This window comes from Halictus rubicundus, chromosome 7, assembly GCF_050948215.1.
Source record: "Halictus rubicundus isolate RS-2024b chromosome 7, iyHalRubi1_principal, whole genome shotgun sequence".
In the NCBI taxonomy this organism is placed as follows: domain Eukaryota; kingdom Metazoa; phylum Arthropoda; class Insecta; order Hymenoptera; family Halictidae; genus Halictus; species Halictus rubicundus.
Genome location: NC_135155.1, coordinates 3,014,892 through 3,034,105, shown reverse-complemented (window position 1 = coordinate 3,034,105; position 19,214 = coordinate 3,014,892). Strand labels below are relative to the sequence as shown.

The following is a 19,214-nucleotide window of genomic DNA, read 5'->3' as shown; positions in this document are numbered from 1 at the left end:
TTTTCATTTTGCTCAAAGGTCCGCAGTCTACTGATAACTCGCCTAATTTTCACTAATGGACTGTCATCTTCTGGCGACACTGGCCCTCGGCATACACAGAACGGCGAGCACGAAGCCACGCCTCCCGGGCAAACCCGCATGTATACAATGGCTCACGAAAGTATTCGAACGCTTACGTTTACAAATTTTAATGAATAAAATAAGACGTACTAAACTAATCTGTATAGAACAATTTGGTATCTGTAGTACGGGGGAAGTCTCCAGATTATGTCAGTAAAATTTGAAAAGGATTCAACAGCGTAGGCAGAAGTTATGATATATTTATTAGAAACACGCGTAATAAGTGACTCACAAAAGTATTCGAACGCTGTAACGCTGTTCATATGTTTTCACCTTTCTAAGAAAGGAATGTACATATTACTACTAAATGAAAACATTGGTACGTTCAGTTGATGTTAAGGCATTGTTTCCGTAACAGCAACGTAGAACTGTGCACAGTAGTAGTTAAAATGAAGACTAAAAAGTCAGAAACACAAAAGTGTGGAAGAGAAATGATACTTCGATTGCATAAGGATGGAAAATCATATAACGAGATTGTAGAAATTGTAAACAGAAGTAAGTCTACGATACATTACATTATTAAAAAATCAAAAAATGAAGGAACAATTGCGAACAACGCTCGATCAGGTCGACGAAAGAAGTTAACTGAAAGAGAACAGAAAATTATCATTCGCGAAATAAAAAAAGATCCTACTATATCCGCTCCTAAACTCATAAATATGGTAGCTGATATGTTTCATCAAGAAGTTCATCCCGAATTATGTCGACGAATCTTACGAAATAATGATTTTCATGGCAGTGTACCACGAAAAAAGCCGTATATTAATGCGGTAAATCGAAAAAAAGACTGGCTTTTGCAAAAGCATATCTCAATAAAGATAATTTTTTCTGGGATAAAGTCATCTTTTCGGATGAGTCTAAATTTAACATCTTTGCCTCAGATGGTCGAAATTATGTTTGGAGAAAACCAAATACGGAATTGGAAATTAAAAATTTACACCAAACAGTGAAACACGCAGGTGGATCGGTTATGGTGTGGGGGTGCATGGCATCAAGTGGCACCGGGGTATTCATTGATGAAATACTCGATAAATATAAGTATTTAAATATTTTAAGGGACAACCTTAAAGAAAGTGCCCACAAATTAGGATTATTGGAAGACTTCCACTTCCAACAAGATAACAATCCCAAGCATACTGCAGGAACTGTGAAAGAATGGATCATATATAACACACCACATATGTTAACTACTCCACCGCAAAGTCCAGACATAAATCCAATTGAAAATTTATGAGCTGAAATCGGAAAAAGATTAAATAAATATCAAATAACTTCAAAGGAGGTATTGAAACAAAATGTCATAGAAGTATGGAATTCCATTGAGTGTACTTTTACAAACTCATTGGTTCATAGTATGGAACGTCGATTGAGACACATCGTTACTGCTAAAGGTGGTCCAACAAAATATTAACATTAAATAATGTAATAATATATGTAGCGTTCGACTACTTTTGTGAGTCACTTATTATGCGTGTTTCTAATAAATATATCATAACTTCTGCCTACGTTGTTGAATCCTTTTCAATTTTTACTGACATAATCTTGAGACTTCCCCCTTACTATAGATGCCAAATTGTTCTATACAGATTAGTTTAGCCCATCTTATTTTCTTCATTAAAATTTCTAAACCTAAACGTTCGAATACTTTCGTGAGCCACTGTATATGTCACACGCATTGTCACAGTTACGCGGACAGCTACGGCTGTGCTACGGCTTATCCCCACTCCGCTGAGCGACTTGCCCGTAGCTTTGCCCGCCGCTGTGCCCACGGGCATCGACGGGCACCCTTGCCCGCTAATAGGCATGTTGAGCAGCTCTTGTACACTGTACAATCTTCTCGAAAACGACCTCCTAAAACCGATTGGATCTGGAAGAGCTCGGGATTGACAAGATAAAAGAAACCGTAGCATCGAAGACTCGAAGTCGAGGCTTCTCGCGGCTCGGTATGCAACTTGTTACTTCAGCTTCCTCTAGCTCGGAGGAGTGCGCGCTGGTCTGGAAGACACCGAAGCTCAGAGGAATAAGCACGCGATAATCGCAGCGGCCAGATCTTTCCTCGATATCGGTTGATTCTTTCCGTCGTTGCAGTGGATTCAGCCAACAGCAGCAGCAGCAGCAGCAACGACGACGGCAGCATCGAAGAAGAAGAGATCGTCGAAGGTGAACGGAGAAGGAGAAGAGAGCCGAGAGAAGAAGGAGCATTATGGCGTACGCGGCGATTCAGCCGCGATAACTTTAACGCACGTGGAATGTCGGACTCGCCGAGTAGGCAATTATAACTCCGCGTCTCGATCTCGGGGCCTCGATGCACTTTACAGAAGAAAGGGAGGAGGAAATAAGAAGAAGACAAAGGAGAAATCAACGACGTCGGAGGGTGGGGGAGCAGAAGAGCGATGTTTTTTATGAGAACGCCGGTAGATAGGTAGCGAGTGTTCTCCCGAGGATTAATGGTTGTTCTCTCTCCCCGTTTTCGATAGCGAACCCCATTGACGAAACCTCGGAAACTCCGCAGATCGGTGTGGAGAAGCCGCTTCTCTGACGGCCCGTTGAAAAGCGTTCGCGAACTCGATCGTGCGGGCTAATTTATTCGAGAAAATCTAGCGGCACGATCTCTTAATTAACATCGAATTCCTCCGTGGATACGTAATATCGAACAGTTGCGTTGCAACTACTTGCTCGGTCGATGCGAATCGGAGCTGCGTTTTAAATACCTGAGAATCTTTTTGTCCCGCCGTTGTGAAACGTTTCAACCGAGAAAGAATGCTGGCTTGAATATCGGAATTGTCGCTGTCGGCTTGAACCTTGTCACGATTCTATTCGTTTTACGTGTTCCGCAACTCTGAAGGAATATATTTTTTAATCAGTTTTCAACAAGAAACAGTACCTGCTGTTCGAATGTGCGATTAGAACCCAGTGGCGGTGAAATTAAAAAGTATTATTCAAAGAATTGTAGAGCATTCGAATACCTAATTAAATAAGAGTTGAAGTAGCGATTTCATTTTTCGTCATTGTTTTATGTCGTCTGAAGTTCGAATCACAAGTGTGGGAGCATTTTTCCCGAATATTTTTGAAGAATCCCGTAGAGCGACACACGAAAACGAAGTTCGACTAAAATCTCTGACTATATAAATATTGGAAGAAGCGATCTCCGGATTGTTTTGGGGATTCTATGGCCAGGATCCATTAGCGGGAAGAAGGCAAGGACATGGAAGGAGGCACTGGACGAAATGAGCCGGCTCGGAATGTTTTACTCATGGTGGGGCGATAAAATCCCACTGCGGAGGTCGTTACGGCCGCCGATTACCGTTAACGTCCAGCCTACAACGCTGGACAAGCGCTTCTAAACTCGCTTTAAACACTTAGAAATACGATCCTGCGGACCAAGGATGAGTCCGCGCTTAGGATCGGCCGTGAACCGCAGGGCTGGGGCTCGCTGAGCCAACGATTATTCCATTTTTTTTCTCCTCCAAGGACATCAAAAGAGTTTTTGTTCCCGGCCACGGGGCAGTGCGGCCATTCTTTCGGGAGCTTTTGCTAAATTCGCCAATCCGCTGTCTTCCGAACGGCGAATCGCGGATAGTCGCAGAATTTCACGAATGCGAACTTCTGCAAGGACACCATGATGTGCAGTGAGTCGCATAAGTACTCTTCTGAATTTTCAGAACGTATTACTTGTAGAAACAAACGAGGAACGTTGTATTAGTGCAGAATTAATGAGCGAAGATAAGACGTAATTTTATCAGCAACTTGGGCAAGAGTATCGGGCAGTGCAGCACGCTTGCAACTTTCTTGAGGGCAATAACTTAAAATTTGAATAAAATATTGCTGCGGCGAGAAGCTGTCGGGCGACATGCATTCTGTATACTTAGCAGCGAAGATTTATCACCGTCTGCCATCTTAAACTTTATGGCGAGTGCACGGAATATCAACGTAAAGGCAATTATTTAGCTGTCAGGGAATTATTTCTGCGGGTAATTTGAAATTATTAAAAGCCTGCATACGAGAGCGATTCAGAGTTTAATGTGGTGTAATTGGATCTGCGTCAGCCGCACGCAGTTTCCTATGGGAAACTTCTGGAACGTTGTAAACAATAAACATCCAGGAAAAACAATTTTCTATACTTTTCACACCAAAACTACCAAATGTTAAAAATAACCGATACGACATGCCTCATAAAGACGACAACAATTAAATTATTATCCATGTAGATGAATCGATATAAATGATCATTTGTTTATATATCGAAAAACAAAGGAGGAAGCGAGAAGACGGAGTAGCAGATACAAAAAAAGATTAGAGATTAGAACGAACAAATATTGTTCGAAAGTAATATTATAGAGAGTGTTTTAATAATTCATCCTACTCCGAATTATACGTATTGCTTACGCTCGCAAGGGTTAAGCAAAGTGCAATTTTCGCGATCGAGAGAGACGCGATGTAGGTAGCAGACGTTAGAGAAAGTGCAATAAATTATTTCGCTAATCCGGGGGGTTGGTTCGTCGAGACCGATGGGTGGGACAGAAAACGAATGTTCCAAAAGTTAGTGGGCAGATGAATGAAAGGTTAATATAAATGTTAATGTTACCTGTGGGCACCGGAGAGAATGGGTCGCCGATCGATGTGTAACAATCGCGGGTCGTTCGAGTTACCAGGACGTTGCAACCTGCATTTAATTAGACAATATTTCAATGAAAACGTCTTTTTAATCTTGCTGGTTTTATTATCGCGATTAATCATTTCGTTACGTTAAACAGGTACCTGTTGTTGCGGAATCGCCCCAGAGAAATTCCAGTGCAGCTTTATTCTATTTGTGCTTCGATTGGAAAGCAGACAAATATGGCAAAAATTTATTTATAAATATGGACATTACATTGATAGTATGAAACTCGCACCCCGGACCAGAATTGGACTTAAATTTTCATTTCTATTGTGTGAAATTATAAAGAAAAAAAAAAAGATAAAAAGGCGAACAGTATTATGACAGTGTCCATGTGGGAAGGTTGAGTTGAAGCGTGTTGATCCGGTAAGGTTAATAAGATCCTGTTCGCCTGTTTCACCGGGCAACAGCAAGACCTTGCCGGTTATCTCTCGCAATCGCGCACGGCCCCTAAAACGAGCTTGCTAACAACCAATTAAATTAGGCCAAAGGTATCCGCGATTATTCGCCGACTAAAATCCGTTCCCCCGGTTCTTTTTGTTTCAGGTGAGTTCACGCGTCCGAGGCTCTCGACCGCAGCGCAGGCCGGGGCCTGACCTCAAGGAAGGACGGTAATGCACCGGGGCCCCGAGAAGATAACCATCGGTGTTCGTTAGCGGGCCCGAAAAACCGGCACTTAAAAACAAAACGGGTCCCGGTGGGGGCCGGGGGGCCCGGTGGTGGTGGTGGTGGTCGCGCGAGAACAGCGTTCGTGGAACGGGCCGCGCCGAATATGCCTGCGTATATACATAATATACTCCGTGGGCCCCCGGAACGGGGCCCCGCGTCCTCGAGATAGGTTGGTTCGTTTGCTTGTGTAATGGCCTCCTAGATCGGGAGGGTAGATTAACAGGGGGATATACACGTGTCAGGCCCAGATTGACGCGATTCCATTTTAACGAATTATCCGGGGCCCTATCGGGGCCCCGAATGGCGGAAGGATCGGTATCGTTTTTCCCCCTTTTTCCACGGAGAGTAGTTCGGTAGGTGACTTGTCTCCGCCGGGGAATCTGTACGGGGATTCCGATGGGATCTCGAAGGGTGGCTCTCTCCCCATGCCCGGAATCTCTCTCTTTCCCTCTCCCTATCCCTCTCCCCCTCCCTCTCGATCGTCCCGGCGAGATGCATAACGATTATAAATTATGACTTACCATTAAACCGTGGGCCCGATTTTCGACGAAAATTTATTGTGGACCCGGACTTATGCTAATCCACATTCTTGCGGGCTAGTCCTGAAAAATTAAACCCAGAGATTTATCTAATCCGCTTATTAATAGATTTAGCGAGTTGTACATACTTTTCTACGAACCTACAGTGGGTCTAGAAAGTATTCGTACACTAATAAATTTGACACAAAAGTTCGTAAAACTGTTATTAACTAATTATTTTGTTATAAACAATGAGTATTAACATATTCTAAAATATCTATAGAATAGATGCAGTGCTGAAAAAAATGATTTACTTGTATAACTTACAAAATTAACAAGAAAAAACACAAAATCGACGGAAATACACAAGCGATAACTATTCGTACAGTTCTTAAGTTCCCAGAAATTGACGAAACAAATGCAATTTAAATTAATTTAACATTAGACAATTAAATAAAAGAATTAATTAATACTTTGTAGGATATCCTTTTGAGTTTATAATTGCTGCAATCCTTTTAAGCATCGAATTAACTAAATTCGATGTTACGTGTGGCGGGATTTTGTTCCACTCCTCTATGAGAGCATTTTTTAGGTCTTCTTTTGCGGAAATTTCATGTTTTTTGATCTGACGGTCCAAGTAATCCCACAAGTGTTCTATGGGGTTGATGTCGGGAGATTGCGGAGGAGTTTCCAGCACGCGGGGGTATTATGTAGTATCCACATTCTGGTATTGTACGCAGTGTGCTTGGGATCATTATCTTGCATGAAAACGAAATTATCTTTAATGCCCATTTTTTCTGCACTGAAAAGAAGATTGCACTTTAAAATGTCAACGTAAACCCTGTGGTTCATTATTCCGTCGATAAATTGCAATGTGCCAACACCAGCTGCACTCATGCAGCCCCAAACAGTTACGGAACCTCCACCGTGTTTCACTGTAGGCCGTAAGTTTTCTGGATTCAATTCTGTATTTTTTTTTTCTCCAAACAGTACAGTGTCCATCTGATCCAAAAATGTTGAATTTTCTTTCATCTGTGAAAATCACTCTATTCCAGTACTCCATTGGCGTAGCGACATTATTATTTGCGAATAGTAATCTTTTCTTTCTGTTCGTTTCGCTTACGAAATATTTTATACGGGCTACCCGACCATGATATCCTTGATTTCGTAAAAAGCTACGCACAGTACTGACAGATATATCCGTATTTAAATTATTTTTAAGGTGTTCAACTATTTTTATTGCACTTATTTTTGGATTTTGTTTTACCGTTTGAATAATAACTCGGCCAGTATGATCATTAAATTTCCTTGGACGTCCACTTCTTGCGTTATTTTTCAGTGTTTTTCGAAGCCCGTACCTATCAATTATACTTTGTATCGTAGATCGAGTTCTACTTACAATGCGTGAAATCTCTGCCAAACTTTTACATTGATTATGCAAATTAACAATAATTTTTCTTCCTGCTATTGTAGTTTCCGCACGCTTTCGTCCCATTTCTAAACTGTAAGTGACAATACTACGAAATTTTCAATGCTACTGATATCACCAATGTTGACAAACATACTGACAATCCACGAAGGACCATGATCGACGGTCCACGATCATCGATATTGTATGTTTACATTATAAATACTCCTGTAAGCAGTTCAAATTGAGAACTGTACGAATAGTTATTGCTTGTGTATTTCTGTCGATTTTGTGTTTTTTCTTGTTAATTTTGTAAGTTATACAAGTAAATCCTTTTTTTCTGCACTGCATCTATCCTATAGATATTCTAGAATATGTTAATACTGATTGTTCATAAAAAAATAATTAGTAAACAACAGTTTTACGAACTTTTGTGTCAAATTTATTGGTGTACGAATACTTTCTACACCCACTGTATGTAGATCCTTTCCGTTTCAATATTCCATGTACCAAAACCATTGAAAACTACATTAAGAATTATTAATCCTTCAGATTATTTTAATAAAAATACTGACAATATGAATGAACATTCCTACAGAAAAAAATTTGTATCTTAGCCAGCTTAGAATCAGTGCTTTGGCAAAAATAGAACAGCTCAGTAGACTTCAACAGGTCTAATGATAATCAGAGTGTTAACTGCGATCGAGTTTGCAGAACTCGTTTGCGCAAGAGATCGAAAACGAGGGATTTGGGAAGCACGACGATGGAAATCAATTTATATGCACGTTTATAGAGCACGTTCGCGTTAAAGTAAGCCGCGGCCAGCATTTATGCAAATGCAAAACTGTCCACCGGCCGCGACATGCGTCTGCACTTAATTTATTTTTCCGGCGGCGATTTTGTAGAGCGTTGCCGAGTCGTTTGGCTTTAAATGGACGCCGGCGCGGAAAGGATTGCCTATGGAGGAAGGAGGGTTTCGTGAAATATGAGTTTGAATAATATTAATACGATAAGTGAGACTCGGACCGAGGAATAGTCACGGGGAAGAAGATTGATCGGTGCTCATCAGTCAACCTTTAGCATCAGATAACTTAGCAGAGGCGAGGGGGAGCATTGTCTTCTAGTATAATTTTTAAACTGCGTTCAGGAAGGTCCTTGCTTCGTCGCAAATGTGAAAATTCGTTATTAGACTGCGGGTCTGTGTATTTGTGACAAGAATGGCTTCGTCAAATACAAAATAAAAATTTTCTGGGACAATTTTGAGAAGCAGAGGTGGCATAAAAATGAACTTTAATAGTGCGTCGATGTTTTAAAATTCTTCCAACCTCCTCGCGATTTCGTATTTCCCCTATTCAGTTTTATCATGAACGCATAAAATCCACAGTTTAATCATTGTGTATTTAAGTGAATTTTACAAGATCGAACTTCCTTTGCGTGAAGCTTCAGTTACATTTAAAGCCCGTTTGCCTTCTGCTTCGCAAATATCAATTTCGTGTACGAATATATAAAGCAATAAATAATCCCGTCGCACGGCGGACTAACCGCGATGACATAATTCAAACCGAAAGCCGCTAACGACACCGGACAAAAAGATTAATAACCCGCCAAAAAACTTCAACTTCCAGGCGGTTAATTAACATCCAGCTGGGCGAATCGCATTTGAAGAGGCATATACTTCATGCTTCCTTAACATGGTAGAGTGATCAGGTTGCAATAACTTAATGCGAAGCGCATGCATGTGGCGCAACATTAAGAGGATCGATCGACTCGCCGAAACTTGAACTTCCAGTTGTTTAATCGTCTTTCGGAAAGCGGATATATCGGACATTTGCACAGTTAGGGATGCTTTGGTACGATTCGTGTCTTGCTTATCGGTCTCTTAAAATTTTTACCTTCTTCCGTCTAATGTTCAAATTTGTATAATATTTTGACGAATACAATAATTTTTTATTTTGAAATAAAAAGAAGATTGAGAGGAATATTGGAAATTAGATTAATCTTGTTTTTAAGTATTTTCTATGTGTCGCAAAAAGAATCGACTTTGCTGTAACTCGGTTACAGTAGAAGATTCGCATAAAACGGAGCCAGTGGCCAAGGATCAGTTTTCGGCTAAGAAAAGGCAATTCTTTCGGCCACCTGTCGCCATAGTGGTCGATATTTCGCATAAATCATGGTCGCGCGAGATTCGCGTCATAACTCGGATTGGTGTCCGGCTGACCCAGCGTCCGTTTCGCCGGGTACGGCGTAGATTTGCCTTGTAGATAGCCGACGGCACCGAACCGGAGCTGACAGAACGCATCTCGGCCGCACGTTTTACAAGTTGTTTTACAACCCGGGGATACAACGCCACACGCTGAGAGCCGCAGGACCTCCCTCTTCCCGTGGTTGCCGCGTAGAAGCGAGAAACGCCGCTCTCTTTTGTTCGGGACACGGGCCCCGACTTTTCGACCGGGCCCCTCGTGCCCCGAAACGTCCTCCTGTCGACGCCTCCGCGAGTTTTAAGTGCCCTCAAACGGTCCACTGTTCTACGTGCGGCCAAACGGTTGCTCTCTTCTCCTCTGGCAACCAGCGCTGTTCACCAGAAAAGTTTTTCCATCGATCGAAAATACAGTTATTCACATTAATAAAATAAAATAGTAAATAGTGAAAATTACACAAAATCGAAATGTACATATTACAAAGATATAGTCAATAGATTTACGTAAAAATCATTTGTTAACTCTTGTAATATCCAAAAGTTTCAAATACCATAATTACGAGAAAGTATAACTTCCATGAACATTTAAACTCCATTAACACATTGACCGCCACGTCACCCATATGTGGATGACGGAATTATCTGTCCAAGTTTTAAAATGAATTTTTAGGTTAATATATTCATTGTACCAAATTTGGTTAGGATCTGTAAAATGCAAGAAAGTTGGAGGACTACTCAATATCATATACAGTGACTCACGAAAGTATTTGAACACTTACCATGAAATGCTTTATTTATTATAATAAGTATATTATACAATACTTACAGAAATATTATTAACATTGTAAAAAGGTATTACTCGCTAGATTATACAGGTCAAGTTTCAAGTGAATCGAAATATGTATACAATAGTTATGAATTATTTCTTACAAACATAAACTTTGCTGATGCCACAAAAGTATTTGAACAGGTAACTTTTAAAGCTTTAATATTTAGTAGGTCCACCTTTGGCACGAATAACATGTCGTAAGCGAGCATGCATACTGTTTACTAACATTTCTGTAACATTCGGAGATATAGAATTCCACACTTCGAGTATTTTTTCTTTTAAACTTGCCATGGATGATATATTACATTTTTTTAATCCTTTTCCTATTATTGCCCATAGATGTTCAATCGGGTTAATATCGGGGCTTTGTGGTGGTGTGACCAACATGTGGGGGGTATTGTATATGATCCATTCCTTAACTATTCCTGCGGTGTGTTTAGGATCATTATCCTGCTGAAAGTAAAAGTGTTCGTACATACCGAATTTTCTTGCACTTTCTTTTAAATTTTCATGTAAAATGTTCAGATATTTGTATTTATCCATTATTCCTTCTATGAAGACCAAATTTCCGGTACCGCCTGCTGACTTGCACCCCCAGATCATAATTGAACCACCCCCATGTTTTACCGTAGCACGCGAGTTTGTCGCTTCCATTTCAGTATTTGCTTGTCTTCAAACAAAACTGCGTCCATCCGATCCAAAAACGTTAAATTTCGATGCATCTGAAAAGATTACTTTATTCCAGAATGCATTATTTTTACTAATAAATTCCTTGGCGAATTTTAATCTCTTTTTCTAATTAATATCACTAGTGTACGGCTTCTTTCTAGGAACCCTGGCATGATCATCATTTTCACGTAGCACTCTTCTACATAATTCTGGATTTACATCTTCCTTGAAGTAATCTCTAACTATCGTTGCAAGTTGTGTGGCAGAAATCTTTGGATTTTTTTTATTTCACCGATCAAAGCTCTTCCTTATCTTTCCGCTAATTTTTATGGACGGCCTGAACGGTACTTGTTTTTTACAATTCCATGGCCGGTCAAATTAACCTTTTCAAACTTTTGCAATTTCGTACATACAACATGATCACATCGCTATTTATCTTTACGACTTTTTCTTCAAGTATGTATATATTGTATTTTTCAGTATTTATTTCTCGTTTTATATTTCATAATATTTCACCATGAATGCTAGACTATGACTGACGCACATAGAACAACTACCAACAGTGAATGTTTATATTCAGTGCCTGAAAAACTTTGTTCTCATTCATTCTTAGAACTCATTTCTGTGTGTTCAAATACTTTTGTGGCATTAGCAAAGTTTATGTTTGTGAGAAATAATTCATAACTATTGTATACATGTTTCGATTCATTTGAAACTTGACCTGTATAATCTAGCGAGTAATACCTATTTACAATGTTAATAATATTTCTGTAAGTATTGTATAATATACTTATTATAATAAATAAAGTATTTCATGGTAACTGTTCAAATACTTTCGTGAGTCACTGTATTTAATTATTTTCAATTTTTATTTCATTAAATAACTTACTCTGATTTTATGGAATTTTTGAGGTTTCTAGTTTGGCAGTGAAAGTGTTAAACGAGCTGATATCAATTCCATCAGGTCGCGTAGATGGCGCTATTGTCTGATCAATTTGTCGATGCAAGTTACTAACATTGCGATTAATGTTGCGTATAAAGGGGTTCCGAGGTAGTTTATTAAATGTTTCGTCTGTGCAGCGGCTTGCTCAAACGGTTAATTAGACTTGGTTAAAGTACGAAACCCGAGCGAGCACATTAAAAGCCCGTACCTTCATCTATTAAGGCACTTGCGAAACGTTCTGGAGCAAGAGACTCGAAGACGTGAGTTTTCTCAATTTGCTTTTTTACAGAGATCGAATAGAAAATGCGAAGCTATCTGGGAAACCGGTTGATCGGGTCGATGCGGATATGCTTTTGCAGTTATTGCAGATCGTTGCGATATCTTTGTGTTCCCATAACAGGTGGTTCATTAATTAGGCTGATTTCTTGAAATTAAACATATTAAGTATAGGGGAGAGAGAGCGTTGTCTCGAAAGTGAAAAGACAGTGTCCACATTTCAGTTTGCACTGGCATTTCCGTATTTCAAGAAACACGCAAGCACACATTTTAATATCTCTGACCTGATCTTTATCTTTTGGAACAATTTCATACACAACGATTCAACAAATATTTCATAGACACCGATCTAGAAGACAGGAAATTATTAAAATTCATTCAAACAAATTTAAAAATGCTAAAAACATTAAATTAACAGGACACTACGATGTCTGTCGCAAATTAGCGACGCCTTGCACGATTCGAGAACACGAGTCTTTTTGCACGGTACACCGAAGGCTGGAATTTACGACGCGACGGTATGAAATATACAAAACATTTGTCTTCCAAGTATAAAAAAAAAAAAATCGTCGAACCACCATAATTACGGCGAACCGTCCTATTTGAATAAACGACCTGCATCCTGTCACTCGGCTGTCGCAATAACAAACGTTCCATTACTCTCCGCGCTTTGAACATTAGAGTAATTAAGCGATCACAGGTCTTATATAATCGCGTCGCCGTGTTTGGAATTTATAATCGATCGCGCGGCGCCAACAGTCGATACTGGAAATACTGGATATTCCGGAATCGACGCACTCTCACTTAGCATGTCGATACTCTTTCCGCGACAGTGTAGCTGGTCCGCTGCTGATAAGAGCGCATCGGTTATCGGGCCTAGCGTCATCGAGACGCTTTGCGGAATCAAAAGGAGAACTGGTCAATTGCAACCGGCAACACCAATTCTCCAATGTTAATGAAAATGTTATTCCATGTGTTTTACTCCATTTCCACTTTACACCATTTTTATTCGTTGCTACATTTGCATTTTCAAACGACACCGATACGTTACAGACACTATTTTATCATCGCGGAATTAACTCCAAAATTTCAATTCATAAATACAAGAATTCTTATTTTGCTTTGAAATGAAATTGTAAGGCAAGGCGTAAGGAACTTTTTTGTTTAAAAACTAGATCCCCGACGAAGGTAAAGAAATTTTCGTTGAATTCCCATTTCTACAACTGAAATCCTAAAAATCAACCGTGTCCAATCAGTTTGCGGACAACACAACGCTCGATCAAAACGTTTCAATCATCAAACGTATAGACAAGCAAACGAATTCCCGTAAGCGTTTCCGTCCGCTTTTCAAACGGGGGAGGGGGGGGGGGTCGGAGTTTAAATCAAAATCGACAAGTTTACAACGAACCAGGCAATTTCGGTGCGGACACCGTCCCGTCGCTTCATCGCGTAGTCAAGGAATTACGACGCGGCCGAACGGTACACGTGTATCGGGCATGCGAGCGAAGAACCGCCTCAATTATCAAGCTCGTTTGTAGCAACATTGTTTACAACGTCTGCTCCGCTGCGTGCGTTTATTCCGGCTGGGCTCCTTGCCGAAGGTTTTACAACTGCGCGCCGCACCGCGTCGCGACTTTACGCGCGGTATAAAAGCGCCCTTCCGTGAATAATTCTTCATTATTCGCGTGCGAGGACGTATCATTTCGTCCACTAAATAAACGCGCGGCCAGAATGCTCGGTTACAGGCTAGTATTTCATTAAGCCAGGTAATAATAATGTGCGAGCGGGAATTATCGTTCCGTTCTGGCGAAATAGTTGCGTCCACTCCTCACGTACCGGGTGTCCAACAATTTTCTACCTGAATTTTTCTGCACAAGCATGGAATACGAACTTTCTTTTATACAGGGTGTCCCGGGTTTTAATGGACAAAGGGGAGCATATCCTACAAGTGGAAATAAGAAGAAAATGTTATTTGAAGTTTGCTCAGAAACGGTTTATCGCAAAGTTATAAACAAATACAGTTAGAATTGATGACGGTGGATTTTACTTTACTGAACATTGAAAGGTCGAACGTGTTTGTTGGATTATTTCAAAATGTCGTCCTTGGGCGCATACATCGATCAGCTTGACATCGATTTTTTACGGAGCTTATTCCAGAATAAATCTCTTCCTTATTTTGCTGCATTTCAGCAACGGAGATATTAATCCTTTAATTCTTCACACGAAGAATCCGCCGTCATCAATTCTAACTTTATTCGCTTATAACTTTGTGATAAAGCGTTTCTGAGCAAACTTCAAATAACATTTCTTTCTCATTTCCTCTTGTAGGATATGCTCCGCGGGACACCCTGTATTTTTAAACAGTGACTACTGGTCGATGTGTTTGTATTTCATCCTCGAGTGGTCATTTTAAAAAGATTACATTTAATTGTGCAGAAAATTTGTGATCAAGTTTTTATGTTTCATTTTTCAAAAATGTGAAATCATTTGGAGGATTTATACGATGATCTAATATCTACAATGTTTTGTAGGAATATACGTAAGGAGCAATTGTTATGCCGATTTTATTTTTAGAGGCGTGTCGTTAGATGTTACCGGCGATGTTTTACACGGCGACCTGTCAGCCACCCTCTATATTTCACATACGTTTAATGCCGTCGTAATAACATCAGAAATGAAGAATAACGATCACCGTCGGCCATAAAAGTTCCTTTCGAGTTCGGAACATCATAGAGCCCGGTCGAACCCATTGTCTCATATCTGTTAACCGTATCGGGGGAAAAAACCGCAGAAGGGCTAGGTTCTCAGGATCCTTAGCCAGGACCCTTGCTCCGCCAAGGTCCCAGTTGCCGCGGTCGGCTGTCGTCCATAGGGAAACGTGAAACGCGGAGAGAAAGAGAGAGCTTGTCTCGGAATTCTCCTCCCCCCTCCCCTGTACCCTTCTACGTCTCCCCAACCCCTCGGCTCCGTATCCTTCCATCCCTCTGGAGGATTCTTTTGTTTCCCGCCGCGAAACTCCAGTCGAGATCCTATCTGACGTAAATAATTATCCTGGATCCCGGCAGATGCCGCGTCCGACCGAACCCCCGTGCTCGAACCTTGGGATTTTCATTTGAATTGGGAGTCCCGTTCTACGCGATCGATTCTGCGCTACCAAATACTCTGGATTGCTAGCATCGCTCTCTGGTATCCTCTCCGAGGATGTTCTTTAACGCTTTACCCAGTCCGCGTGGTAATTTTTTCAACATTTCGTTTCACTACATCTCCCAGAATAATTCGAATTAACAAAAGCATGAGGGTTAACTTCACCATGGCAACCCAGACATTTTTAACTTATCTCTGTCTAATTTTGTACATCTTGTCGAGAAAATGCCAAAAATCGAAGTTTTAAAGCGAGGAATTCATTAACATTTGCTTAATTCTCATCGATACAAAAAAAAAAAGAACACGCAGCAATTTTCGAACTAGCAAAATATATTTTCAGATTTAAAAATAATTTGACATTGTTCGAGACTTTTTACTGCTATGAGCACGTCATTCGTCCACAAAGGGTTATACAGAACCTCTTAATCAACATTCTCCTAAAATAGCTAGTTACACAAAATCCTTTCAAAGATAATAGAACGTTATTCGGGCATAGAATCATAATACGCTATCGCTGAAGATGATACGTATTTGATATTTTATCACAGAAAATTGTAGTACGCGAATTCCATTTAATTTTGTACACGTACTCGCAACCCCCAATCATTATTCTTTTCCCCGGCTGTTTTACTCGCAAGAGATTCTCACTGGCCGTGCGAAGCCTCTGAGCCGATATGTGGAAAAAAACTAATTTTTTACAATGGTGATTGAGACTCGACGATGATCGTGCACGATCGCGCGACGGTAATTTCCAGCGGTAATACTTTCAGGTCGTAATTTTTTTTTTGCGCAGATACTCGATTTGGTATTGTTATCAGAGAGACGATCGTTTCGACCGGAGCGTAAATGAACTGGATACGAACGGTTTTATGGCCCGCGGTTTATTGAGCTGCTGTTTACACATTTTTTTAAGATTGTGTGCTTTTTCCAGGGGTGTAGGTCGATGGAGGCGATGATTTCTGGAACGTATTACACTTGTGAATTGTTTCAGGTTGAGTGGAAATGGCTGTTTTTGATCGTGACAGCGATGAGGAAACTCCATATTTTGAAATAATATTTTATTTGGAATTGTTAGCTATCAATGAAAATTATTCTTCTCTTTATCTTAGTCTGGAAATTTAGTATTTACGAAAGAAGGATATTTCAGTTCGATTTATGAAAGACATAATAAAAATATACAACATGTTTGCTTGAAATATTTGCCCCATATTATTATGGGCAATGATTCGTCCCGAAAAACCTGTTTAATTGACTATCTCGGAAACAATTAGACACGGTAAAAAATTTCAGAATGTTATCCGTGAATTCGTTTGTTCAATGGCAAATTATTCTATGCAAGCACATTTGGTTTAAATGCGTCTTAAGAATTGCCAGATTGTTGGATGAATTGAATGATAACACGATATTACAAGGCGAGTGGTTAACTAAGTGTTAGTCGGTTGTATCTTCCTCGAGGAGCGTTGCTCGAGGGCTGTATCGTTCGAAAAAATCCGAAGGTAACGCATAACGAATTTCACATAAATTGCCGAGATAATTTCCCAAGTTGTTGCTCGAGGGCCCGCTCGTTCCCGATCCGATAAACAAATTACACGGCAAACGACGCGTCGCCTTTTGCGCGCAAGAGAGAGCCTAATTTCACCCCAGGCGGAGCAATTTTCAGTGTTTCACTCGCGACACACGTACCACGCCTCTAGCCCTATTGTCTATCGCACTGTGGGCAATTTGTCCTCGGGAACGCTGTCACGATTAAACCCAAGGAAACCCGTTTTCGTCCTCTCGCCGCTGCGGAGCAATCGGACGAATTTCCACATTTTTATGGGGATCCCTCAAGATGGACGCTGCGACGACCGGTAAGTGCAAACTGCTTGTTTTATATTCACTTAATCACCAGACAACAGTTATACGCTTGTGATTTACAAGTCCTATAAAATGTCGATAAAACCCGAAACGTGACAAAAGATCCCAAAAAATTCGGCTGAATTATAAATTGATTTAACCCGTAATCGCACGCGTCACGCGTTCCGTCTCTGTCGTGCATAGTCAGGTGCTAACAGAGAGAGGACAACTTTTTCCCCTCTATTCGTGTTCCCTCCCCTCATCTGGCGACACTGGTCATTCGTGACCCGTAGCTGGTGTTCCTTCTTCAGAATTCTTTCTCGAGAATTTCTCGAGAAATTTTATAATTTCTCATTTCTCGAGAAATTTAAATCTAGGAAAATTCTTATGATTTTCATTTATTTTATAACATATAAATTCTTAAATTCTCTTAAATTCTTATTTAAAACTTTAGAAAAACTGAATACTGAATTGAGTAATGAGTTTCTTGTTGTTATTAAAGAAGAAATATCTAAAGGAAGAGATAAGATTGTTGTATCCCTTATAAAATATCTGCATAATCCAGTATCTCTGCAAAAAGATTCAGAAAATACATTTTTTTACTTAACAAGGCAGATATGTATAAAATGGCAAAACAAATTCTAAGCAGACTTTTTGGAAAATATAACAATGATTCTTATGAAAATAGTGAAAAACTTACAGATTCTCAGAATGACAAACTATCACTGAAAAAAATTGCAGATAGCCTTTAAGAATTTAGTGTCAAGAGTTTAGCGGCAGAAGAAAATAAATTCCGGACTCTAACGAAGAAATTCCAAATTTTTGAGTCCACTGAAAAAAGGACACCCAATCTTCAGCAACTTTTGGATGTTCTGCATACGATAAAGCCAACATCCACACAAAATGAAATAAATTTTTCTACGGCTACAGATTTTGTTACAAGAAAAAAAGAAGTAGATTGTCTGATTCTACATTAGACGCATTATGCTTTCTAAGAAGTCATTTCAAAACAAAAGCGTAATGTTTCACTTTATAAAAGTTTGGTAAAAGTTTCCCAATATATAACAATTCCCAATATATATATATATCGAGAATTCTGAGAATTCACGAGAAATATAGTCTTATTTCTCATTTCTCGAAAAATAAAAAATGTTGAGAAATCAGGAACACTACCCGTAGCCATAGGGATAAGCTCGAGATGTTCAATTTTATTCCGATCTAAGACGACTCTTTTTATTTCGAAATATGAAAATCGCTATATTCCCTCTTCTTCTCTGAAATATCGGGCGTGGGTCAGACATGACTCCGTTATAGGTCTAGAACTCGCAAAAGTCCGAGGGTTAACCTAGCGACATAAAAATGCAGTTATAAATCGCGATAGATATAAACGATTACAAACTTGTGGAACGTTCGGTATTGGCGCAAACCTTGCATGCATACAGTAAAATATACAAAACTGCATAAAGATTCTATCGCCAAGGACATTTCAGCGGCTTCCTCGAATATCTTTCCTAAATGGAACTCGACGACTCGTGTCGAAATATTAAAGTCTCCAAAGAGAAAAAGTTTTTGATGCACCGTGAAGCTACCTCGCCAGTTAGAGGTTAATTCGTCGGTTTGGCCGTAGGAATTCGCTGAAACACATTTCCACATACCGCGAGCGGCCATGCGCCGGTGGGTTTGCGCACGGCGCAGCTTTTTTCGCGCGTTAACATCCCGAGGAATGCTAATTCGGGATGAGCGCGGCTCGTAAAGCTGCTTTTAAGCGTACCTGGCCGGGTCGGGCCCCGGTTTTACCGCGAACGTTCCAGGATTTATTTGATTCATAGCCCAACCGTTGACCCGTAAATTGCTCGGGGCCGTTTCGGGGACTGTTCTTCCCGATCGGCGATAATTTATCGAACACGCGGCGCGAACGATCGACCTCGTTTTCGCGCGACACTACTGC

The 19,214-nt window shown here is 40.2% G+C and overlaps 1 protein-coding gene across 2 annotated transcripts in view; it reads left to right on the top strand.

The window, feature by feature from the left end:
• The window catches only part of Egfr (epidermal growth factor receptor), a 261,244-nt gene that overhangs the window by 90,227 nt on the left and 151,803 nt on the right, over positions 1 to 19,214 (top strand). Inside the window, exon 1 of one of the 2 annotated variants that reach the window (XM_076791256.1) lies at positions 17,262 to 17,280. The exons of the other annotated variant lie outside the window; for it this stretch is intronic. The gene's annotated coding sequence lies outside the window, so the exon portion shown is untranslated. Of the gene's footprint in view, positions 1 to 17,261; positions 17,281 to 19,214 lie in introns of those variants that run through there. 2 annotated transcript variants of the gene reach the window in all.